The sequence below is a fragment of the Lonchura striata genome, chromosome 3, assembly GCF_046129695.1.
Source record: "Lonchura striata isolate bLonStr1 chromosome 3, bLonStr1.mat, whole genome shotgun sequence".
NCBI lineage: Eukaryota > Metazoa > Chordata > Aves > Passeriformes > Estrildidae > Lonchura > Lonchura striata.
This window is the reverse complement of record NC_134605.1, coordinates 109,523,384-109,551,095: the sequence shown is the minus strand read 5'-3', so window position 1 is coordinate 109,551,095 and position 27,712 is coordinate 109,523,384.

Here is a 27,712-nt window from a genome sequence, read left to right as displayed (position 1 = left end):
ACAACTCCTGCAAAGTGGCTGAAAAATTTGTTTGTATCTGTTCTATTGAAGCCTTGCTGGATTTGATGCATCACATTGCATGTAATTAATTTTCCTACTGTGGCTTTGGAACAGTGTAGATACCATGCTCTGACTGAATATCTGACACTGGAACCTGAACAAAATTGCCTACAATTATTTTTCTCCCAAACAAAATTTCCAAATGGAACAAGAAAACATATTAGGAAAACATACAGCCCAAAGCAAGATTTTGAACAACTTTGGGAATGCATCATATCCCTAACTTCTTGTTATTAAATAGTTTTGAAAAAATATAGCCTCCCTCCCTCCCTCCCTTTCTAACATAAGGACAAGGGAGAGGCGAAAGAACTACAAAGTGTGGTCTTGCAAATTTGGGTTTATGTACATATATGCATTTGCTTTATGTCTTTATATAGTATAATCAACTTTCACAAATCTTTTAAAAATCATAAATCTCCAGTCACCAATAATGTCACTTAACTCTGGGTATTTAAAATTTGGTTTTAAAGACTAAGCTAGACACCTACAGTGCTTTTGCAGGCTTTGAGAAACCCATGGCCTCCAGAAATCAGTGACTACACAGTGACTAGCACCTTGGAATTCACTGTTCTCACTGAAATGGGTCCTTCGGTGACTCATTCAGCCCTGGGAGTGTTTAATCTGAAGTTAATTTCACTGTGCTTTGATCAGCCCTGCATGTTGCAGTTTTACCCGTGCTAAGGAATTTTTTACTCACAGCACATGTGCACTGGAGGAGGATTCATAGGGCACAAGAGCGATGGGAAGTGGAGAAGATGAACTCCAACCTTTACAGACTCCCAGATTATTTAGAAACTTGTTGGGGTTTCTCCCTAAATATACTGACTGCATCCTTCTACCAAAAATGTAGCTTAATGAAATTTTATAACTATTGTACAAAACACTGAGTAAATCAAAACAGATTTATGCAGGCATCTTTTATCCCCAAGCATATTTGTGTGTGTATATATATATTATTTACATTATATTTTTCTGTTTATTCTTTATTTGGAGAGGGCTACCTGCAGACTAAGAAGAACATGCATCTAAAGCATGTAGAAAGTAGTTTACATGCCTGGGATTATCTCAAGAGATGCAAAATTATCATAACTTCCTTTTTTTTTAACATTTTCAGTTTTGCAACACAATTTTTAAGAAACATTGAGCATGAGGCCACTTGTGTAACACCACTGACACAGTTTATTCCTTGTATGTATAGGAAACAATAAAGTAATTTAAATAACTCCAAATTTATGTTGTCATGGATGCAAATAAGAGTGATCCCTATGAGGGACCATGACAGAAGCCTTGTCCCTGCAGGTTTGGAGGAGGATGAGCCATGGGTTCCAGAGAAGCCACTTCTTCCACAGTCACTCTCAGTGAGAGCTGATGGCACCCTGGTTACCTGCTCTGCTTTGCAGAGCTATCAAAAGGATGAAGTGAAGCTGGTACTGAAGGTGAACAGGAGATTTAATTTCCTATTGTGAGAGGAAGGGGGAAAAAAGACACTTTACTGGTTTCAAGAAAAGTTTTTCCACCTGTTAGATACTACATGTGACTGGATGCTTCCTTAGTACCTCTGGGAGAGAAGAAAACCAACATGGGAGAACAGAAGTCTCCTCTTCATGAATCACCCTCCTGGTTAGGAATTGATTAAATTATTATGGCAACTTTTTAATTCCTCTTGTTCTTCTGCCCAGAAAGCCCCATTACTGTTGGATGCCTTTGTCTGCAGTTAGTCCTGCAGACCCAATGCACTTCTGGGACTGTGGGCTGGCCCCTGTGTCCTGAGCTCCACTGTCAACCAGGAATGACTCAATATTGTTTAGCATAATTTCTGAGCTGATATTTTTTTATTTCCTGATGTCTGAGGGATGGATGGCCAAGGACTAACCAGGCAGAATCCAGAAGCCCCACACAGCTACCCAAATAAAAATGACACTTTACTGGAAATGTGAACTGCGGTAGGTTCCAAACTGATGTTTTTGTTGTTTGTCCTAGTTAATACACTGGCTCACTTTTGTGTATGTTAAGCATTATCAGTGGAGCATTCAAACACCCAAGAGTGGTCACAAGGAACTTCACATTCATTCAGTTTGGCGGGTTCCATTTGTCCCTAAATTTTTCCAGGTCTCACTTTTTTTCATCACTTTCTTTGAAATGGTGTGTGCATTTACCAAGACAACAGAAATGCCTTATCCAAAGTGGTCCTGGTTCAGTACTGGTCAGTGTGACCTGGCAACAGCTGCCTTTACACTGTCACTAGAAAAATTGATGCCCCATCCCAGGAAGTGTTTAAGACAAGGTTGGATGAGGCTTGGAACCTGGGATAGTGGAAGGTGCCACTGCCCATGGCAGGGATTGGAACGAGATGATAGTTAATATCCATTAAAATTCCAACCCAAACCATTCTGTGATTCTGTGAAAGTTTTTGAGAGGAAAACTGTGGTATTATGCAGAGGAAAGCAATGTAACTTGATATTCTCTGGGCTTTATGGAGAAAAAATATTTCTGCTTATGTCTCTGTGTGTGCACAGAGCCTCAGGGGAGAGCTCACAAAGGCTAATTTTGGCCTGAAGAAGTGCATAACTTAGCTGACCTCTAGTCAGGAAAAAGAGGGAGAGAGACACTTGCTTCTTCAGGGAATGATTAAGGAAAGCCCTTTCCAGAATTTATTTCTTTCCTGGCACAGCAGAACCAAGTGCTGTAGGCTACCATCAGCCTTTGGTGCTACCACCCTTAGAGTTTTTGCTGCTAGCCTAAGAGCTGGGGTAGCTGGACCTCTCACAGGATGGACCTTTATTTGTAAAGTGTAAGTCATAACTCATTAAACCTTTGGTCATGTGAAAATTTACATGCACCCTTAAAGTAAATGAAATTACTCACAGTGCATCACATCAGGGTCCTGCCTGCCATCTTATTTATTCCTAGTCTGGAAAATCTTTATATATAAACTTGGCTTCAGGCACAACAGACAGCAGAATTACTATATAACTAAGTTATGGATAATCGGACTATTTGTTAATAACAAAAAAACACTCTAGGAAAGGAACTTTGTCAACACACCTTGCTTTGGGAAAGGTTTTTTCAGGTCCAAGAGAGGATTTCTGTCCAGCTGTAGGAATGCTGGAGAACAGCCCAGAGTCCAGGGCTGAGGTGTTCACCAGTGTCAGGGGACACCAGGTTGTCTCTGTGCTGCCTGATTCAGCCCAGGTGTTGGAATTTTTCTTCCCATGCTCCAACTAAGTGATCTGATGCCTTGGTTGACCTAAGGAGGGATGTTTCCCTCTGGAAATGGAAAGGTTCTTCAAAAAGAAAAGTAAGCAGATTTGATTATACAGAATCTTAGTGAGGAATGCATTTGGATTTACACTTTTTATTAAAGTATCAAGACCTTTTTTGCTACAAGCTTGAGAAGGTTGTTTTTGGAATGACACCCTGCATAAAAGTACATTTTCAGGTCTTCAGTAGGAAAATACTGTGTTCCCCATTTTGTATTCTCTTTGGCACCTACTATTTGATAATTTTCCATTAAATTTGAAGCACTGTTCAAGCACATATTTCTTGTCAGTAAATTAATAAACACATTTATCATTTATCAATATGCAAATTCAAATTAGTATTAGCTGGTTTTACAGTCAAGAACTACATATTTATTGTGAGTTATCCTAACAGATCAAATTTTCACGCCACATTTTGATATGAAGACATACATCAGAAGTACCAGTTCTAATAGAAAGTAGGTAGCTTAAAAAATTCCCATCTTTTTCATAAGATGAGAAAATAGCTTCCAAGTATGTTCGTTAAAGTGATGCTGTTGCCTCAAAAAGGGTAACTTGCTGTCAGGAACACTGAGGAATATGTGCTGTGTTTAATAGAGAAAGCAGTTACTCTGTCTTTTAAAAAGAAGTCACAAATGGATGAAATTATTATTAAGCAGCAATGTCATCTCTAAAGTTTTTCTATATTTTCAATGTAATGGAAAAGGAAAAACCAATGCTGGCAGCTTATTTGTATGGTTCTTCCTGATCTCTTTAAACTGCAGCAATGCATTTTAAAAGTTTTAATTCCAATAATGTGTTCTGTTCTTTTAAGTACTCAGTCTCTGATAGAAATGGGCAGAGGTTTAATTGGAATTACCACTAACTTGGCTTTATTTAGCTTGGCAATTAAATGTAATATTTCACATACAACGTTCAGCTTCCTGCAATATGGTTGACAATATCTCTAACTCCATTTTATAAAAGAATGTAAGAAGTATATTATTATCATAAACAAGACAATAACTCGCCACAGCTTGGTAACTTTCTATAGCATGTAACTTTTGTTCAAAAAATTAGAGGAAAACCAGAGTATTCCTAGTTAAGGGCTTTATTTTTATTTTTTTATTTACTTTTAAAGGACAAGTTATAATTATCTGGCAAGAATGTACACTCCAAACTAAATTGACATGCACAGGAAGTGCCACCTGAACATGAGGCAGAACTTCTTTCCTGTGCAGTGACTGAGCACTGAGCAGGTTGTCCAGGGAGGCTGTGGAGTCTCCTCACTGGAGTTATTCCAGAACTGTCTGGTACAATCCTGTGCCCTGTGCTCTGGGATGACCCTGCTGAGCAGGGAGGTTGGACAAGATGAAAGACCCACTCTGGTCCCTTCCAACATTACCCATTCTGCCATTTAGTGATTCTGTGACACAGAGGTTTTCATGATCATTAGTCATGCAATCCCAAAGAAAAAATCTGTCCCTCAAAAAAAATGCCCCCAACAAACTGCAAACTTTGATTCTCAGTTGTGATCCTTTGATGAGTATAATAAGAAAAGTCCAACTGAAAGGCAGAAATGGTATCAAATGGAACTCTTGGAGTATTCAGAGCTGTTCCCCTTCTAGCTCTCAGCCTTTCCAGCCCCACTGAAGCAGCTCCTATTAAGGACTTTTCCTATAAAGGCCATAGGGGGGTGTTTTCTGCCACATCTCTCTTCCACCTCAATCATTCATTTTAACTGACATCTTAGAGTGTTCTCCAGAGATAGATGAAGTTTACTTTGGAGATCTCTCAGTAAAATGAGTGTCCATCTTTAGATTTGTAAATAAGTGAGAGAATTGGGATGTTTTTCTGTCTAATTGCTGAGCTACTCAGAATGAAGACCCAGTGAGAATCAAATAAAAATGAAGGTAGGAATTCTCCAGGCAACGGTCATGAAAGAGAAATTTAGGCAACATTGGATGCTGATTGAAGGAACCAAAAGGATGACAGGTGTGGGTTCCAGAAGGTCTTAAATGTATTGAGTTTCTCCAGAGAAGAACAGAGAAGGACAGCAGAGTTGAGGAAGTGTCTGGAACACAAATCTGATGAGGAGCAGCTCAGGAATTTAATCCAGTTTAATCTGGAGAGAAGAAGAATCAATGAGGGAACCGTGTCTGTTTCTACAGCTCCCTGACAGGCGGTTGTAACCAGCTGGGAATTTGTAACAAGTGATAGGACAAGAGGAAATGACCTCAAGTTGCACCAGGGAAGGTTTGGACTGGATATTAGGAAAAGAGTTTTCACTGGAAGTGTGGTTGGGCATTGGAATAGGTTTTTTAGGGAAGCAGTGGAGTCACCACCCTGAAAGTATTCCAAAAATGTATAAATATGGCACTTGGTTGCATGATTCACTGGGGGGCTTTGCAGTGGTGGGTTAATGGCTGGACTTGATCATGGAGTTCTTTTCCAATCCCAATGATTTTATGATTCTAAGCCCACCTTGGCTCTATTTTGACTGTAGCACTTGCTAGAGAATAAAGAAGGAAAAAGAATGAGTAAAGAGTGAGTATTTTAATACGAGTTCAAGAAAATAATTTTCAGTAGAAGAGTATCTTTGTAACCTCTCTGCAGTCAAACACTTTCTCAAGACCAACCTTGTCTTGGTGAGCAGTCTGTCTGAAATGTGGACCCCCTGAAACATTCAGATATCTGAATCCTGGGCAATCCTACAGCCTTAGCTAAGGCACTCCATATTTACCCTGATTAACTGTGATTATGCTCTGCCTCTACAAAAATAAGCAGACAGAAATCTGTTAGAGCATAAGGCTACAAATTCTGTGTTCATGTGCAATTCTGAGTGGATCATTGAGGTCGAGAGGCTGAAGCTGAATATATATGCACAAGTTTAAGTCTCTGGGAATCAACTGTTATTTATGCTTGTGTTTAGCACATAGACTAATGCTGCACTCGTGTCTCTGAACATTAAAGCAGTGCATTGTAATATTGAGCTGATAAATCAGCCTGCAAATACAGCCTGAGAAATGTTTGTATTGCAAGGGACAGCTCTGCTGGATTCTATCCTGCAAATTGAGGTGTTTTATAAGACAAATGGTCTGTATTTGTTGGACCGTGTAAATCAGCAGAGTTCTGTGGTGTTAACAATAAATACACCAATTTTCACTGGCCCAGAATCTGACATTTTTCATAGAAAGGAATGAGACTTCATTTACAGTTTCAGCTGGAAAAATTCATTACTTGGAAATCCTTAGGCTACATTTATTGAACAGAAATTATTGCCATAAGGGTGCTACTTTAATAACCATGTGCATAGCTCAGGAAAAAGCCTTTGCAGTTATTTTACCTTTCTGCATTTTTGTTGTTCTGTTGAGTGTGTATTTGACCATATATTAGTTTAGTGCTAATTGAGATTAGCTGTAGAAACTTAAGAGATTGGGATAAGGGCTGCTGTAAGCCTATGATTCATATTCTGCTTTTGCAAAATGAGTAAAACAAAAAATATACATATAAAAGTTATGTCTTATTACATTTTTAATGGAATTAAATGTTAAATATTAAAATTATCATTGCTTTTAATGGAAATAGCTCCTATAAAAATATCAGAACTTGCATGCTTTCATTGCTTAGAGATGTCCTTGTTAAATCTTAACATATTGTTTCCCATATTTGAAAAAAAATTGTAAAATATGATAACGAGCTTAATTTTAACATAAAGCCTGAGAAGGGAAGACAGAACCCTGTGAGATAAAGCACTTTTAGAATTATTTGCTGGATGCCTCTGATGTTAGATATCACATCGACTTCACTCTGAATACCTTGAAAAACTCTTTTAGAAGGAAAATCAAATCAGTATTATATCATAGCTAAAAATCTACACTGAATCAGTAAATAGAGTCCACCCAGATTGATAATTCTTATTTTTAAATTTACTAGCAAAAGAATATATATAATCTTTACAACTGGGTTAAATGGGTTAACTGAATTGAGAACTTTTTCTTGTTTTTGTTTTGTTTCTTGTAGTTTCATTGTTTGTAGGATGTATGTTATTTTCTGCATGAGAACAATGAAAGGTTAAAGTAAAACTTTAATTTTGCCTTTGGGAATAACACTGTAAAAAAAACAGAAGTCCAGTTTTCCCTTCTAATCTCTTTCCTTTTCATTCCATTTTTCTTTCTTTATGTATGTATGTGCTTGATAGAGATTTAGATTTAGATTTATTCAGTTCTACTATAACATGGTTCTTTTAGAAAAAAACATAATAATAAAACAACCCCTACAATCTGTTCTGCTTCAGGTGCATAAATAGAAGGAAAAAATGAGCTGATTTTATGTACATACCTATCTGCAACTTATATTTTGTGAAACCATATCACGCTGTATCCTATAGAGGACTGTATCTGTAAAAATGTTGTATACACAATCCAACAGTGCTGGACATATTTTGCAGTTTGCTAGCTGTCATACTACAGATAAATGCCACAAAATCCTACACCACATCTTTTAAGTTTTAGTTTTATTTAGATTACACAGTGAGAACAATGGTTGTAGGGAAATATCAATGCTGGATGCATGCCCTGAAAATTTTCTATATAAAAATGCCACCTTCTATGTTTAAATGACTGGATTAATATACTAAATTATTGTTGTGATAACTCTTGGAATGACTTTTAAAAAAATTAAAAACTGCCTTTTAAAAAACTTGCTGCCTACAGTCTCCTCACTATTATTCTGAACACAGCCAACATCAGACCAAAGTGGAGATTTCATGTTACTTTCTACATTTCAAGCCTTAATATTAAACACTTTTCCTTGCCTAGTATTAGTTTCATATGTTAATATCATTTTTTATTAACATAATACAAATATCACTTGCAGTACTACATCCTTCATTGCTAGCGGCTTTCATATCAAATGTCACAGCAAATTTTATTTTCGCTAATAGATTACGACTTGTACATTGTATTAGTGAAAGTGAACATTATTACAGGATGACACTAAAATTAAAGAACACATTGTACAGCAGCATTAACACTCTGCTAAATTCCCTACTCCTTCCAACCCACTCTCTATCCCATTCCACCCCACAAAAGGCTATCAGAAGTTCTGTTAGATATTTTAGTGCTTCTTTGGAGAAAACTTCACCTTTCAAGAACCTCGCTATATCCATTGTCAAAATATCACATTATACAATTCACTGGAAGTGAACTTATTGCTAAATACCCATTAGGTTCCCAGGAGATGCCTTACATTAATTGTTTAGTGAAAGCACCCTTAGGCTATCGCTGGGGAAGAACATTAAATGCATAAAAAGAGAAGTTGACAGAGATCCCTGTAGAACAAGATACATCTCCTGGCTTAAAACTTCTCCAGGAAGAATCCTGTGAATCACTGCTCAAAATGGTCATTTTGGGGTTATTTTTTCCTCATGCTCCTGCCAGCACAGATAGAATTAATCTGAAAGGAAACTGAATGCTGCATCAGCAGAGACTCTTTAAAAAGTGGTTTTGAAAAGCCAAGCTCGGGGTGGTAAACAAGGAAGAAAAAAAAATAAAGGGGCATTGTTGGACATTCTTTTGGTTCTGAATGTCTGTCTGGCTTGTGGAGATAATAAAAAGGAAAGAAGTTGGAGAGCAGAGAAAGTGCAGAACTAATGCTACAGATGAAAGGGAAACTAAGAAAAAAAAGAAAGATGGCCAGGAGAGAGAAGAGGGAAAATGAAGGGAGAAAGGAGGAATGGGATGCTCGAATGAGCAATGACTTCAGAAAGGTTGTAACTAAAATGTCAGCGAGCTGTCCACCAGCGAGAAGTCCAGTTCAGAAGGGAAAGGGAATGATTTTAGCAGCCAGGCACATCCTAGTCTGTCTGCTGTGTCCTTCCTGCCACGTCCCCTTAACACTATTCTTTTTCTAATATCAACAGCTGATTGATCTCCTGTTGATTACACATTTAATACAATTTAATCTATTTTACTCTACCCTGTATTTAAATCACTTCTGGAACAAACTTATATTACATTCTGATTTTTTTTTACCTCAGAAAATTAGATTTTGGAGTTTGGTATTGCTGCCAAAGCACCACAAGAGGGGGCACTAGTTAAACAAGACGCAAGAATGGAATTTTTACTTTTCCCAGATTTTTTTTCCTTTTGTCACTCATAAATACAGGAAAAAAAAATCTCTTTCCCTCCTGCACTAGAATAAGATGCTATTATTATGTTGAGAATATTTATTCCTATTAAGATAATTAATGGAAGAGTAGCTACCATATAGATTTCTTGGAAAAAGGGACACAGAACACTGACTGTCATCAAAAGTAATTAGCAAAATAAAATTAAGCTTTTGTTCACATCCCCCTTAAGAAAAACCTAAGAGGGAAGTAAAATCTTATTTATTTTGGGCTGAGTTTTTGCATCTGTTTATAACCAGCATTTGAAAACACGAGGCTCCTGGATATTGAGATGTGTCTTTATTTTGAACTGCCAGTGCCTCACAGCCTGTGTAATCACTTGTGTTTGTAAAAAGGGTCACAAATTATGTGAATCCTAGTTTTACTTCTATTTGGCACTCATTTAGGCTGTAGAAATCAAGGGTGTGTACTGTATGCTTTATATTAGCTGCCTATTTGAGAGTGCTAGTAAGTCTGTATTAAACCTATAAGAGCCCCAGACTGCTCGGGATTTCTCTCTAAACAGCCTAAGAAGGTAGGAAGCATCTTTATGTCTAGTTTTGTATTTGGGGTGCTAAGGCAACCAAGGTCTAAAATCACAAAGAGCTTCAATTCCCCCTGAAATACTGGAATTCAGGCTATCTATATATGTATGTACATAAATAAGAAGACAAGGTAATTTGCCCCAAACTACTGGAAATGAGAAATCCACAGTCCTAAACTAGAAGATTAAATTCTGACCCTGAAAGCAAAATATCTGCCCCTAAACTGCCTCTATTCTAATTTGTGTCAGCTTTGTCAGAGTGCAGCTCCCCAGGTTCATGGCTGAGCTACGGGACTCTCACATTCCCAAATAATGGATTCATCTAGTAGTTTCCTTCCTAATAGGAGATGTAAGGAGACTTAAACCCTATTTTTCTAGCTCTTTCAAGATTCTATGACTTTTCTCCACTAAAGTTGTCAGATCTGGCTAAATACAGCACTTCAGACTTAATTACATCACAGCAAACTCCCTAGGGCATGTTCCCACGAGTTCACCCATGTTAAAGATTTGGGGTAGGTGAGGACAGCAGCTCAGGAAAGGGGGTGTTCTGTTTTCAGGTATTGAACTTTGCCCGCAGCCTAGCCAACACAGAAATATTAAGCACCACTAACCAATTTCTATTTTGGTTTACCGTGGAAAACCAACAAGTTATGGAATGGGAAACCAACCCACATAATGAATCCCATCTCCAGCCATGCTGAGCACATTGATGAACCCTTTCCAGTGCCTGTACTGGGGAGTCTCATAAATTTCTCATGACTGGATTAAAATAAGTTTGCAAAAATGGCAAACATCTCTCAGAAAGAGGCACTAAGCTGACCAAAAAGAATGGCGAGAGTTTTAATTTTTAGCTTAGCTCTTAATTTCATTGCAACATACTCAGAATAGTTTAAGAGATTGTGTCACAGGCAATTTGGGTTGAATTTGCTGCTCATTGCAATGGAAAGGATTAGTTTCCTTTCTCATTCACCTTGAGCCAGGTTATTTGTACATCTCACAGGGCATCAGCTTGTTTGAGAGAGTCCAGAGGAGACCTCCAAATTGATCAGAGGGGTGGAGCAGCTCTGGCAATGAGGAAAGGCTGAGAGAATTGGGATAGTTCAGCCTGGAAAAGAGAAAAATTTGATGTGACCTAATTTTGACTTTCCAGTACCTGAAGGGACCCCACAGGAAAGATGGAGAGAGAACATTTACAAGGGCCTGAAGTGATTGTGCAAGGGGGAGTGGCTTCATATTGAAAGCGAGCAGGTTTAGATTGGATTTTGGGAAGAAATTCTTCCTGGTGAGGGTGGTGAGGCCATGTCATGGTGAGGCTGCCTAGAGAAGCTGTGGCTGCCCTATCCATGGAAGTGTCCAAGGTCAGGTTGGACAGGCTCGGAGCAATGTGAGATAGTGGAAGGTGTCCCTGCCCACAGCAGAAGGTAGGATTGGATGATCGTTAAGATCCCTTCCAACCCAAAGTATTTTCTATAAAATATATCTGTGTTAGACAATCAGATGACACAATCTTACAAGTCTCCTTTGGAAAAGCACATGATGTTTCTATCTAGAATCATCAGAATCATCAGCTGGCATATGGAGTACAGCTCTATGAGTGCACAGGGTATCACCATTCCTACCCTTCCAGTCAATCCCCTAAGCACCAGCTTGTACATTGCCTTTCTGGAATGAGGTGATTTGAGAAATCAGTCATCAAGGTGCTGTCAGCTGAAATTTCTAAAATGACTTGATTCTATATCAGAAGAGACTACAGGACATTTATCATGACAAGCTGCATTGTGCAGAGGACAACATTTTTTAACAGTGCCAGCAGCTGAGCAAACCAGGGAGCACCACTAGCTCAGGTTCATGGCCTGTGGAAGACCCATAAGAAAATCCACTTGGAAGAATTGGAAAATGGTGCAACCATTTGGTGTGAAAATCATCCCTGTGAAAAGGAGTGGATATGATCATGCAAAGAAAACTTTGGCATGGGTAAGAAAAAGTGTTAGTATGGTATTTGAGTAAAGACATTACTGGTGTAAAATGCAGTCTAGAGGTACAGCTCGTCTTGTGGCTGATATCCTGGATTATTTCCCAGAGTATAAAAGCACAGGAATCCACATCAGAGCAAAAGTCCACTTAATTTGCTGTCCACATAGAGAAATGAACCATTGACCCTGAAATGTCCGTCAAGATTCTGGGATGACTCTTGCCTGGGATGTTGAGAGACAAGTTACAATGATTAATCTGATGCACTTTTTTCATTAATTCATCTGATCACTTTTCTAATCCACTCAGCATGTGGACTTCACAGCACACTGCAATGAGGATTTCCAGTTTATGGCAAATGCAATGGATTTTCCTGTTTAAAACTCATTACCAGGGAATTTTGTTTCCTGCCATCTAGATCTGCATGTCAGAAGAAACAATGAATAAATCTTTTCTGTTCACTTTCTCTACACCAGTTATAATTTTATCTATGTTTGGCATGTGAGAGGGGACAGCTCAGGATGTGTTTACATTTATTCATTCTCTCTTCTGTGGTATAATGTGTTTGTCTCTGAATTCCAACATTCAATAGCCTGGACTAAAACAATCCCAGCTGGCCTAGGCTACTGTCTGGGACTCCTCTGCAGATGGACAGTGCAGCCTGAGATATCCTATGGAATGAATCCTGTTGGATCTATAGAATGGATCCCACTGCTTACACACAGAGGGGAAGCGTAAAAGACACCCCTGCATAAAAGACACCTCAAATCCACTGGATCTCTGTAGCTCATTCAAATTGTGCACAGTTTGTGACTCCCAATTTGCATAACTGTGGCTGGAGAAGGAGTCACACTTCAGTCTCTGGGAAAGCTCACGAGTTTGGAAATGGAGAAGGAAAAGCAAAACTGCACCATGAGGAATCATTCTCACCTCCTGAAATGGGGACAAGAAAGTGCTTGAGGGTAGGAAATGTGGGGGAAAGGAAAGTTATGATGTTAAAGATGGTGACGAGTATTTCCATGTTAGTCACAATTTGCTGTGTCAGGGATAAATTTGGAAATCTGATGTCTATGTGAGAAAAGTCACCTGAGAGTGTCTTTGTAGTCCAGAGAAAGAAAGATGCTCTCCCAGGAGGCATCAGAGGAATTATACCTTAAAGAGTGTCTACTTCATCTATGGAAATTTTGGGTTTAGCCCCTGCTTCTGCTGGAGGGAATTTGTCCAACACCTCCCTGTTTGTGCTACCAAAAGCAAGGGAACCCCAGGTAGGGAGGAGGCAGGAAGGAGGTGTGATAAAATATTTTGAGTATAATCCAGCCTGAGGGATGTGCTCTAAGAACATCTACTGAAGCAAGAACCTCAAATGAGACAGATGGAATGCAGTTTAACTTACAGATCCCAAAAGCCACATAGGTTGATTTCCACTTGTTGATTTCCATCAAAATTGAAACACTTTGTGGCACCACCATGAATAGGAAGTGAGAAAAATTACTGCAGAATATTGGGAAAGTGTTCCAGTTAATTTAATTTTTTTCCTCTAGGGATATAGGCACCTGAATTTCATACACATCACCAGCAGAAACTCTTTCCTGCCATCTGCTTTTCCTCTCTCTCTTCAGGTAAGACCCTAACCCCAGCAATAACCACCATGTTTGTTCTTCTGGGAGATTGCTATCAGCTTTAGACCAAAAGGAGGACTTAAATTCTAATATTTTTTGAGGAAACTAATGCAATTTCCCTGCTGTGATGTCTCTTTTTTTTTTCTCCCTCTTAATAAGTAATCTAATGATTGGTACCTCTGTGCAGAAATAAAACAGCCAGGATTCGACACCAGGTGATGGACCCTTCTCCCAGGACTGTCCCATGACTGTGACCATGACATTATTTTTAATATATGGGATAGTTGTTCTGAGGACTAGAACTGTTGTCATTAGTATATACATATTTTTAGAGAGAACAACCCTTACTCTATTAAACACTTATTCTAACTTAGGTAGGGGTAACTGAACTCTTAAGAGGGGAACAGGTATTTTGGATTTTTTCCGAATGCACCATGAAAATCTTAATGACCATGGAGTTTCTGGACCAGTCTGGTGGTTTCATACTGACTTATGAGTAAATATAAAGCTTGGGAAAGTGAGAGGTTCTTCTTCATGTGCCACTGTTCCACCTGTACTATTTTGATCACCTCCACACCACACAGACCAACTGTCACTCCCTGCTGCCAGGATATATTTCTACTTTAGGGTTAAAACATGTAAAGGTAGAAGATTAAAATTGGACATTGTTCTGGCATTTGAAAGGGTGGGAGTTTATCATGTCAAGTCACATTATTTCAATTTCCAGCCATGTAGTGATAAATGTTTTTGACTCATTCCTCTCTGACGGAATTTCCTCCTCTGCAATGTGGAGAGCTCACATTTTCACAATATTGACTTAAACTAGTCTGATTGACTAACCTTTAATTTTTCTGAAGGATTTTTTTTTTTTCCCAGAGAAAGACTGAAAATAAGAGGAATAGAAAAGACCTCTATTCTAAATTGCTTTTATCACAAGCACAAATCAAACCAGTCTAAGTCCATGCAACTAATTGAAGGAGAATTTCCTTCAGTAACAATTCTGGAGCAATTACATTTTCTTACCCTGAATTCCCAGTTTTATGGCTGAGTGATCAGGTGGATCTGAAAGACACTGGATGAAAACTATGATTTTTTTTTTAGACCTCTTTGGCATTCAGAACTATTTTCTTGATATCCTCATGATGATATTTCTGGAGCTCTGTGATATCACAGTGAAGACTCAGGAGCTGGTGACCAGGATGGGATTTTCCCATTGAAAACAGTCTTAGATTGTCCTAAATCCACTGTGAAAATAAACCCTTTGCCCAGGACAGTGAAGTTTGTTTTATCTCCTAATGAGGCTGAAAGAGACACTTCACTGGGATTTAATTAATGTGTATAGGTCTGTGATGGAGATCAGGCTCTCCAGGATTTAAACACTGGTGACTGATCTAACAAAGAAAAAAGCAACACTTAGAGACACATTTACAAGGAACTTTGCAAAATATCCACTTGTTTTCATTGAAAAGCCCCCTTGTTTGCACTTTGGAGGACCCATTTTTCTAAGGTAATGTTTTTATTTGTGTGTGAACTAATTTTTACTGTTGAACAACGACTTAAAGTGATCCTGAACTGCCACTTCAGGAGAACCAGACTGGCAGATAGCACAGGGTTTAGACCAGTGTATCCCATTCCCATCTGGATGTGACTTCTTTCATCCAGAAAACACCATATTATTAGGGCTATCTACCAACAGTTGGTGCTTCTGGTTTCCATGGCCACAATTCCAGATCTTGTTCTCCAAGAACACCGGTCCCTTGGACAACAGGGTGAGGATTCATCTCATCAAATTCAAGCAATTACAGCACAGAATAATAATCTGTGAGACTCATTATAGCATTTCTGGGTAATCAGTGGAAAGAAACAAGCTCTCTGGGTTGTTACAGGTTTAATCTTAACTCAGGTGTCTAAAATAGGCCATGTGAATCAAAGGAGAGAACCAGACTGCACACTGCTATCAAGTATGTTTTCTGCCTTTTATCTGCACTAAAAACATCCTGGCTCCACAGTGCTCAGATCAGTAGAAGCTTTTAAGATTCAATCTGCTGCATAAAGAAAAAGACAGAGGCAGGAAACAGTTGGGTTTATGCAGTATTACATACATTTGCCTCCATTTTCATATTGATTGTATATATAAAAAAGAGGAAAAGTAAATAAACATGAGGAGGATAATGTCCCAAACTGAGTTTTATCACAAGTGCCTCCTGCTGGGATTGGAGAGGAAATCTTCCCCTTGAGGGGACAGAATAATATCGTTTTAGTTATGGCCATATTCTTCATTTGGAACCTCCTCATCAGTATGTCAATGCATGTTATTCACTGCTTGGAGAGACAATAAAATCAAAGGGCCCATCTTTAGCAAGGAACGGATGTTCCCAATGTTTACACTACAGAGACCTTGGCCCTTAATAAAACCTACATCCAGTAGCGAAGTTATCAAATGGAGTTGTGCTCATTTTCTTTTATACCCAGGGAAGGGGCACAATATATCTTTACCAGCAGCTGGGAAATTAATGCTACAACTAAAATGACATTCCACGTCTCAATGAATGATTTCCTGTGGGGTTCGGATAGTGGCTGTGACGAGGAGAGGTGTGATAATGGATCTAAGTCCATAATGCATTTATCCCCAGGTGCACTTGCTCAATCTGTTCATTGTGCAGCTTTTTTTGGGGGCTTACTGGCACTTCTCGAATTTTATTTTGCTGCACTGAGGCAAATGGTTAGGATTCAATTTAAAAATGTAGGAAAGGGAAGATTTCTCTGCTTGTGAGGTTTTGTGGAAGGAAACTGGGTTTCTTTGTAGCTTTCACAAAGGAAATAAATGATATTTTTCAACAGCAGTGTAAACCAGAACTGTGCTACTGTTTCTTTTAAAATAGGGAAATTGAGGCACACCACAGGAAGCCATCACAGTCAGGTGATGCTGGCTAAAGCCCAGCTTCTTTCCTGTGCTATTCCTCTCTTGCAAGGGGAGAAGTACTACAAGAAACACTTCTTTCACAGCACAAGTGCAAGACATTTCAAAGCATGTTCTGTATTAAAGTTCACTTATATTAATAATTGAAAAAATGCTACTACATGATTAATAAATATGATAAGCATGTTACAGTCCCAAGTAAAATTTCTCATAAGAGGACACGAAGAGCTGCAACAGCTCTTTTATGCAGTAAGTTTTATGTCAGGAGTTACTCCACTAGACTATTAAGGAATCTATACTGAGGAATTAAGCACTTTTGAAAACAGCTCCTTAAAAATGGAACTGGAATGCAGTGGTTTGGTCTGCGACAAAGTAAAATAACCAGAAAGACAGAACAATGTCTTGGAGTGAAATAGAATATTAATTACACACAAGCAGTAGGTGGAATATTATAGGCTGGAGATGACTCTGGGAAAAAAAAATAATGTGTCTTAAGGTTTATTTTGTCTTTCTTAAGGGAAATAACTCACCTGTTTTTCTTTTATGCTGTTTAAGGAAGATTATTGCTAGTGCCAGGTGGACTGCCACTTGATTACTTCTCTCTTCAATGATTTTAGTAAATAATGTTGGTGAACTGTTATCATAAATGCATAAACATTAGATACCATCTAACCCCACTACTGGAAATGTTCAAGGCCAGGTTGGATGGGGCTTGGAGCAACCTGAGCTAGTGGAATGTGTCTGTGCCCATGGCAGGGGGCTGAAATAAAACGATCCTTATGAGCCCTCTCAACTCAAGTCATTCTAAGATTCCGTGACTATATTGCAAAACTATTACTATTGTATATTTTTAGTGCTATTGTACTTTTGAAAGTTGAGATATGAAATTTCTGGGCAGGGGGAGTTGGGTTGTTCTGGAAAGACATGTACATGAGAACCACATCTACACATTTTTTTAACACATCCTGGGACAGTCTGTTTCAAAGCCTGACCATCCTTTCAGAGAAGAATTTTTTCCTAATTTCCAATCTAATTTCCCCCTGGTATTTCTTAAGGCCATTTCTATACCATTTGTTCATGTCCCATCATTTGTTACTTGAGAGGAGAGACTGACTCCTACCTGGCTACAATCTCCTTTCAGGGAGTTGTAGAGGGCAGTAAGGTTCCTCCTGAGCCTCATTTTGTCCAGGCTAAGCACCTCCAGCTCCATCAGCCACAAGGATTTATACTTCAGGTCTCAGCCCACCTGGCTGCCTTGGTCCTGGCATGTACTGTCTCACTTGTTAAGAAAAACTCCCCTCCTTTGCCTCAAAATTCCACCATGATCCATGTGCTTCCCAGTAGGAGACTGTGGAACTGCTCTAGGTGAACAGATGCTGAACAGGTAAAACCAAAGGTTCTTTCAGGAATTTAGGAATAAATTCTTTACTGTGAGAGTGGTGAGGCACTGGCACAGGTTGCCCAGAGAAGCTGTGGCTGCCTCATTCCTGGAAGTGTCTTAGGTCATGTTGGATGGGGCTTGGAGCAACCTGGGATAGCGGAAGGTGTCCCTGCCCATGGCAGGGGGTTGTAATGAGATGATTTTCAAGGTTCCAAACCATTCTATGAATCCATGATGACTTCTGATCTCCCAAAATATAATGGAATTACTTGGGAAAATACATTGTAAAAAAGCAATGTACAGGAGAGTTCCTTGCTGCTTTAAGTACTGTCTGAGTCACTCTTTAGAAAGCTGAGCAACTCCAAAAATTCAGGAAAGGGAACAGCATGTGTTTCTACCTCTAAACCTGTAGGAAAAAAAAAAGGTTTTTATTGGGAAAAAGAATCCTCAATTATCCAACACAAGACAACTTTCCGAATCCAGCTCACCTAAGCTATTTTTTTCCCCTCTCCTTCTATGAGGAAAATGAATGCTGCAAGCAGGCACGGTGCTAATGGTCTTTTTCCCCCGTCTCTTCCCCTTGCTCCCCTAACCAAAGGCAGAACTGCCGAGACTTCAGGAGCCTCTTCATGCTATCACTTCACAGGCTGGAAGGTGACAGCTTCGCCAGGGACTAATGCAGGGCGACATAATTGAATGTGGCCTGCAGCAAAGCAGCTGCCTGGAGCCACTGTTGATTGTAGCTGTCATCAGGTGGAGTTTGCTGCCGAAAAATACGGTCCGGAGGAATGCGGCTCTGGCACGCAGCTCCGCACTGATGGCTTATTTACTCTTGCCCCTCCAACAGGTTTGTGGTTAATAATTGTCACCATCACACTCTTGAGTGAGCACAGATGCTCAAGGTCGGGATCATCAATAATCTTCCCGGTAACCTGGCCTTGGAAATTAAACAATGGCCCCAGTATTCCCATTTACTGGAGGTATATTGTGTGTTTCAGCTTGTCAACCTCCTTTTTTATTATCTTTTTTTTTTTTTTTTTTTTTTTTTTGCAGAGAACCTTAAATGATTTTAAAGATATTTCCTATTCCTGTTTATTTAACTGTCACAGGATGTGGGAGAAATATAATCTGCTAAATTAGGCATGAAAAACTGTACACAAGAAGAAGGCTCCCTGATTTCCGCCTTGAAAAAGAAGTGACTTTAATTACAAATTCAGATGAAGAAGCAATCACATCTTCCATTTATCCAGTTTTTTTAATTTCAAAGGATCTCACCACACTGAACAAGCAATAGGTTTAATCTTTTCTCCTTTATTTGGAGATTGTGAAGTGCAGAAGGAGGATGATAATATTTCATATGAACAAGGCTGCAGGATCTCTCTCGTAGATGCATTAAGTAGTGTATATCTCAGATAACACTGATCTTTGCTACTTCAATCCTGCCTAAACTCTTAGTGGAAAATAAACAAGTCCCAAGATAAACTTGATCTAGTTTTTGATTACTATTATTCCTAACAGATTATAAATTGCTATGCATTATTTAAATCCAGTATAAAAAAATAGTATATGCAGTACTATACACCAAATAAAATATTTAGAACATTTAGGATACAATATTTAAATTTAAATATAAAACACAAATCTTGGTCTGTATTAAAATACATAGAGACTAATTAGGACAATCCTCTGCTCTCAAATTATTATGCAGTTTTGTTGATAAACTATTACTCAAGTTTAAAAAGGGTAATTTTACTTTAAATACTTGCCATCTGCATTTTAAAAATAAATCGTATTGATATCAGTGGCTTTTAGACATGCAGTTCTTCCACATCAGTTGGCAACTACGGAAGTTCAGGTACATCAAAGAACTCAAAGTGGTCGATTAATGAAAAAGAAGATAGGATATTGGAGAAAAGAAATGAAAAGAGGAATTGTCAGCCTGCACCTACTGGATGGTTTGATTTGGTTGCCTTGCTGTTTGTACCTGCTTGGCTTCCTAGGATTTTAGCTTTCCGGGTGTGGGAATCCAGAGCTTCCCTCTGGCTGCCCTGGAAGGCCTGGGACCCTGGCAGGGGGGCAGGAACCCCCTGGACAGAGCCCCCAGAGACACTGTCTGTGATCTCTGTCCATGGAAAAGAGTTTTCAATCTTACAGGATGAATTACAAGCTCTGAGTGTTTGATATGAGTAATAATTAAGTGTGGCACAGGTGCAAAAGTAAAATTTTAAGTTTCTAGATTAGGGGTTTAAAGGAGACAAGATGGAGGAAATTGGGTGTGTCTTGTCCTTTTTCTCCTTCTTCATGCCCTCCATGTTTCACTGTGGTGTTGGCATTTTTCTGTTGGTTTAGGCTGGGGACACACTGTTCAACATAGGTGACAGATATTGGCATGTTATTGTAAATATAGCACAGGTAGTTTCTGGTATTTAATGTTTGTCACATCCCACTGAGGGCAGAGCCCCACACGCTGCCCTGCAGGACAGAGCTGGGCAGGGCAGCAGAACATGTTAGAGATAAACAGAATAAACAGCCTTGAAACCCGCACAGACCAATTATGGCTTCTTTGGCAGCGGGGCTGAAAGACAGAGGCTTTTTACAATCTTGGAATCATCAATACCACAGATTCCAACAGCTGGGGATGACGGCAAGTAGCTGGCTACATCTGCAGTACCCCAGTGCACACATATCCCTTGCTGGGACTGGTGCATCACTTTAGATGAGGCTCTGCCCAGTCTGTAGCACGCAGACCAGCTCATTGCAAGATCAGGAGGTCCCAAAAGGCTCTATAAACTGGAGTTAGCTTGCAGAGAACTCTTCCTGGGTTCTGGGCCTTATTTGGGTTTTGATGACTTTGGGTTTGCTAACAGTCCATTTCCCCAGTTCTGCTATGGTGGGGGTAAATGAAATGGCAATTAGACCTGGTATTAAAATTATTAAGCTTGTTGATTCAAGTTTCCAGCAATGACTACATTGTGGATGCTCCTTTCATTTGGTGCTAAAGGAACTGGGAACATTTTCTCCTTTGTCCTGGTCCTGAACATCTCTTGCACTGCTGCAAATAAAAACCAATTCTGGTATGAAACTGATGCACAATAAGAAAAGTCTCCACCATGCTTATGCTGTCTGTGAACATCCTGAATGAAAGCTGTGGCTTTTTTGGATTGTCCTCATGGTGGTTTCACAGTGATGTAACTTTAATGATTTCAGCAGAGCTGCTGCTGACAGATGCCCTCACGAGGAATCAGAAACAGAGCAGATCACTCTTCTGCAGGGCTCCTCTGCTGCAGACAGAAACAAAAGGTATTTCTTTCCAAGACCTAAGTCAATTTTGAAATATTTTTCCCCTTCCTTGACAGAACTGGATCTGCTGTTTATGAAAAGCAAGTGAAATATTTCTCCCCCTCCTTGTCAGATCTGCTGTTTTTTGAGAAGCAAGGATTAATTATACAAGGTTTAGCCACAAACATCTGTTTTTTCTTCTTTAAATAAACATGTCCCTTCATCTGGTACTGACGGTTCTTGGGGAAGGGAAAAGCTGTGCACTGCAGAATATCACCATGGGTTAACACGAGTGGTCTGATCATCTTTTCAGGGATGACTCTGTACCTTACCCAAAACACGAGCAAGCAATATTCTCATAAACAGTAAAAAAAAAAAAAAAAAGTATTTTTAGTAGGAGATCATGATGTCAGCTCAGCTGTCTGCTTGTATTTAGATTTTGGGAGCTTGCAAGAGGATAAAAACCACTTGTTTCTTTTCTTTTTCTCTTTCTCTTTTTTCCCCCCCTTTCTTTTCTTTTTTTTTCTTTTTTTTTCTTTTTTTTTTTTTTTTTTAACTTGTCACTGCAATAAAGTTGGCTGCGGCTCTGGGGAGTCCTCTGTAAAGTACAACGCCCTGGGCTATGGGAGATGGAGCCCTCAATAACTGATATGAAAGGTCCTTAATTAAGCACTTAGCATTTCAAGGCAGCTATCACGGGTAGCCCACAGACCGAGCTGGCAGTCCGTCACCACCGATAGGCCACCTACATGACTAACATGAGTTGAGTCGAGTCTTTTGTACTTGAGGCGAGGAGCCCCGAGGCACAGGCTGATCTGGTGACCCTCCCAGATCCACTTTCTCTGCCGGAAGGAACTGGATATCGGATGTGACAACACTGCAGACGGGAACGTGGTTTTTTTTTTTATTTTTCCCCCCCTGAAGAGCAGGGATTGAGGAGAAAGTTAGAATGACAGTGGCACTTTCTTGGCTCTGTGCGTTGGTATGAATATGACCAAACCAAATGAATGAATAATTATGAATGTATTATGAAAACAGAAGGGAAAATCCTGTTGCTGTTGTGCATTCAATTATTTCACCAATTGGGAAGTTAACTAAGAAGAAAGTGCTCGTCACCTCAGCATCACTCTCCTTCCTGTTCTCTTTGCAATCCCCTGGACATGAGAACATAAGTGATTCAGGGGAAGTTTATCTTTATATTAAAGAGAGGGGAAAGACTCCTGTGGCATTAAAATGGAAAGGGTTAATGGAATGAACTATAGATTAAATTGTAAAGCAATCAAAGAAAACCAAACACTTTATAGCAGACAACCATCTTCTGGTGTTTGGGTCTGTGTCAAGCCATGGATGTGGAAAATTAAAGCCATACTGAGAAGGGAAATGAACCATGTCTAATACATCCCCAGCAATAAAATGTTTTCACTAGGACTGTAAAACTGTGGCTTACATTAGGAAAAAGAAAATCAAACTATATGTCAATTCCACATCATGGGACATGAAGTGTCCACAAAAATTTATATTACTATTTAGAAGTGTTTCATTCTGGTGTTTTATTGTGATTGGATGCGCCCTTCTCAGTATCTTTTGACTGGTATGAAAATGATTTGAACTACTTTTTTAGCATTTATTTTACATCTATTACCTGTTCTATTACTTTTTATTATTTTATTGTGCTTGTGTAGAGGATTTTGCACAGTTTTCATTATAATGTAACATTAAGTCAATTTATTTGTGTATTACATGCTGTATAATTGCACCTTTTTTTGTGGAACAATTTGGATTTCATTATCCAACAAATCAGCAGTGTTACATTTTGAAAAGCTCTTGTTAGAAATCAAGTGCATTTTCCAAGTAAGACAACAGAGGTCAAGTTTGCACCAAAAAGGGAGCAGAAGATTCCATGCATAAAACACTTGCACAGATGAGAAGGGTCATGGGGGAAAGAGAAATCCTCATTTCTTGGAGAAATTATCTGATTTCTATAATCCAGATCAATGGAGATCAGTGTTTTCAAGAAGGGAAATAGTGTGGAGCAAGGTGGTCTGACACAGAAAAAGTTTGAAGGGGACTAGATCAAGGCAAAACTAAATGGGTGAAGGGAATATGTCAAATGGAACAGTATTTTTGTTTAAAATTCTTCCATATCATTCTGTTCCTTAATTTACAAGTGCCATAAAGAATCTAACTAACGTAGGCAAAGCAGAGTGTACATCTGTTTGTGCAGATCTGCTCTGCTATCATTTATCAGGCTGAAACCTTTCATAAGAGGTGACAGAGCAGCAACTGCAGCTCTCTCAAAGGTGAACTGACAGCCCTTCTGAAAAAGAAATTCAAAATAGCATTTTAAATAGCACACCAGCAATGAGAAGAGATGTGAAGATACAAACCTTCACTTTTATTTAACCAGCAGAAGTTGCTATGTGGCTCCCTCAGTTCTTTGGTAGTTAAGCTTCAGTCACAAAAGTTGAAATTAGCCTGTGAGTAAATAAACAGGCAGGTTGTACCATGAAATCCTGGAGTTATAAAGAAAACTTTACCACTTCTAAGTCTCATATGTCATTCAGCTGTCCTGACAAAATGGATCCACCAGTTTTGAGAGGTCCACAATTTCATAGAATCATGGAATCATTAATGTTGGAAAAGACCTCTGGAATTATCCAGTCCAGCTGTCAGCCCAGCACCACCACCATGTTCACCACTAAGCCATAAGTGCCTGAACACTTACTTGGGATGGCAATTCTACAACTTCCCTGAGCAAACTGTTCTAAATTTCATGCCTTATTTTTATTTTCTGTTTATCAGGGTTATTTAATTAAAAATATTGTATTTAGAGATGAGGATGTGCATATAAGATGTTTGTGTCCTTACAGTGGTGAGCACAACCCATCTACAGTATCACTTGAACTTCCATGATTAGTGGGGCCTCCAGGACTTTCAGTTATGAGGGAAACAATGGAAATAATCTGCTTTTAGTGTTTTAAATTTGGCAGTTTTTTATGTGGAATTGAAATCCCCTGAACTGAAAAATACAGAAAAAAACAAATGGAATGGTATTCTGAAAATAAATTTTTTTTCTCATATTGAAACTATTTTGCTGTTGATAGATTTATTCCTCAAAAATATTGTCCTGACAGACCTTATGCTCTGAGCAGAAATTCCTCAAGGAAGATGTGAGTAAAGGCAAAACAGATTTACATGCTTTTTCAAATGTAACACTTTTTCAACAAATTGTCAAGTTCACTCTTGAGCTGTGGTTTAAAGTCTTCACCTGCTTCATGGTAGCAGATGAATCAGAAAAAAAAAAGCAAAAGCAGAGTATTTCAATTGCTAATAACACCTTTTAACTCAATCTTTTAATTCTCTTCCATCACAACTGGCTCAGAAGCTCTACAACAGAAAGCCTTGTTTACTCCTGCCTTACACCCCAACCACACATCCAATCAAAATGTATTTCAACACCTCTCTAAGAATAAGCAAAGGATAGCAGCAGAACATTGTGGAAGACTGCCCAGGCATTAATATTTTTTTTTCCATTTCTAGTTTCTGTCATTCAGGCTCTTGTGTTTCTGTGAGTGTATAGGTGCTGTATGTTTGAATATTCTACCATTCAATGCTCCAATATTAAAAGCATCACGTATTTAACACCCAGAATTACTGTGGTGATTTGAACAGCTTTACAGATGTAGTTTTTCACATTTCATGAGACAGATTCTAGGGATGTGATCATCCCCCTATACTTGGCATTGGTGAGGCTGCATGTCAAATACTGCATTTGATTTTGGGGCCTTTGCTGCAAGTAAAACACTGGGATGCTGGAACATGTCCAGAGAAAGGCAATAGAGATAACTTCCGACCCAAGTGAATCTGTGATACTATGACAATGGAGTTTCCCCCCTTCTACAGTAATTTGCTTTATTTTTGCTGAGTATTAACATCCTTTATAAGCTGAGAAGGTCCCAAAATCATCCACATAGTAGTAAGTTCCATACCCAACTCCAGTACAATGCTAATAAATGTTTGTATGTGTGTCTGAAAAAAATATTCAACTCCTATTCCCAGGCAGAGGTCAGTGAAAACCTTTACTTCTTTCTAGTAAATGGTCACACATTATAATCAGTGGAGTAATGATCTTCATCACTTCAAAACATATTGTCATAAATGGAGTTAACAGCTGAGTGGGTGACTATTCACTGTGAAGGGTTTTGTCTCAGTTACTCAGTTTCTCACAAACTTTGAAATCCAACAATGAAACCCTGAGGATTTTGGCTTTTTCTTTTCCTTGACTCAATTTCCACATGTAAAAGGGCAATGGAGCTTTTCTGTGGCTGCTCTTGAATTGTCATTTTATTTTTTTCTGTTCAATGTAATTCTAAGGAAAGAGAAAGTTTGGGGTGTTTTTGAGGGCAAGAGTCTTTTCAGTGGCAAATTATTTCAGTGGCAAAAAATTGTTTCAAAATGCATTCATAATAATAAATAATACTTCAAAAGTATTTTTAGCACTTTTAAATATTTACAAATGCATCCTAAGTCCCATGGACTGATTCCGATGAACAGGAACAACCCTGAACCTCAGAAGAGAGGAGCATTCCACCAAAAATATTCTAGAACAGTGAAACAAAAGCCCACGTGTTCAGCACAGAGTGAATAGTCTGGTAAGTAAGAATCTAGATAATTTCCAGAGAGTTTGTAATTTGTCTGGAAATAAAATAAAATATGAAAATTTTCCAGTGTGACCATTAGAAAAAATTGTCTTAGCACTGCAATAGTAAGAGTAAACTTTAACCTGAACTTCTAAATGGGAGACACAAATCAGGGGCACAATAACAAAATGAGAAGAGGGAATAACTTGTCTAACTTCTGTCCCCAGTGCTGGACAAAAATGTGGAAATATCCTTAAATGACAGAACCCGGCATTTCTCAATTGTTGTCAAAGTAACAAGTCTGTCATATAACAACTCCCAGAAAGTGCAATCTCCTTTATTTTTTAATAATCTTGGTTCATGAAACATTCCTTTTGCTTTCTCCACACCTTGAGTAAGTATTTATGACCATAAATGCTCAGACTCTTTAATGGGCATTTGTACTAGATGCAGTGGAATTACCCCAGAGATCTCCCATTATCTTTACCAGTATTTTTCTTCCATGTTCATCCATTTCTGCTCTATATTTATCCCAGAAAAGCATCTTGAGTTCCAAAGAAGTGTTTGATAATAAGAATTCATAAGCAATGACTTATGCATAAGCAACGACCTATTTACATGCAATTGATTCTGTGGGGAGAAGGAAGCTGAACGTAAGATGACAAACTGCACGACACATTGAAGACCCTTTTAATTTACATACCTAATCTGGGGACGGATTCTGCTCACTGAAATTCAGTTTGCTCCCTCTTTACTGTCTCTTGCCCTGTTCTGGGAAACAACTGCTCTCAAAAAGTCCTTAACTGGGCAAACCCCATATCTAGTAAATCATAAAACCTTCATTCCTATGAAGGCAGGGCATTCCTTTCCTTACACAGGGCATCCGCAGTGGAGAAGGAATTTTTTTTTTTGGTAGTTATATTTAAAAGAAGAAAAAGCAATGATACAAATGTTTCTGTGTGAAAAAAAAGAATTTAAGGTTAGGTTAGATGTATTGCACAGTCTTTGGCTAAAAGTTCAGGTCTGCCTGTAGCAGCAAGTAAATCAACAAACCTGATATTTCCTATGCCCCATATTCCCCAGTTTCTCATTAGTTGGTTAAAAATGTTGCTAAGGTAAAGAAGAAAATAGCCCAAAACTGCCATGACAAAGGAAATAAGTGTAGCAAAATCTCAAATAAAGAAGTGGGTTTCTCAATGCAGGGGTTTATAATTATTATTATTTTATTTTATTGTTTGCTGGGGAGAGTCAGAGTTTTGAACAGCACTGGCACGTAGCTATTTCCTCTCTTGTGAGAAAGATGGGAGATGACATGTCAGAGCAATTCTTTGTCAGAAATATACATCTGCATGAAGAGAGTAGAGTTAAAAATTTAATCTGCAAAGCTATTTAGAGAGTGGATAGGCCTTGACAGGCCTCCCAAATGTATTAAAAGAACAAGAACAGCAGAGTTATGGAAAAAAAAAGCTGTTGCAAGCAAACAGAATGAAACTAAGCTTTCTTGACAGAATCAGTTTGCCAAATGACTTTAAAATTGCACTATGTCTTGTAGTTTTTTCTTAAATAGATTTTAATTTAGATGTGTAAAGCAGAAGAAACTTGCTTAACTTCAGAGACCCACACAGCTTTTCCTTCAAAAAAGGGAAAGAAAGGGACCCTGACAGTGCTGTTTAGTCAGGTCAGAAGGCTGATGAAGGAGGGATGGATGGTGTTGGGGATGAGCAGCAGCTCGGGACCCCAGAGAGCTGACTTCAGCTCTTGCCTAAACACAGACTCTGTGTGTGACTTTATGGAAGTCATTTGATTTTACTGGACCCAAATAAAAAAATATTGTGGGATTTGGATTCCTGTGTCACTGAAGTGCACATGGTAATGCTGCCCTTTTTGTCA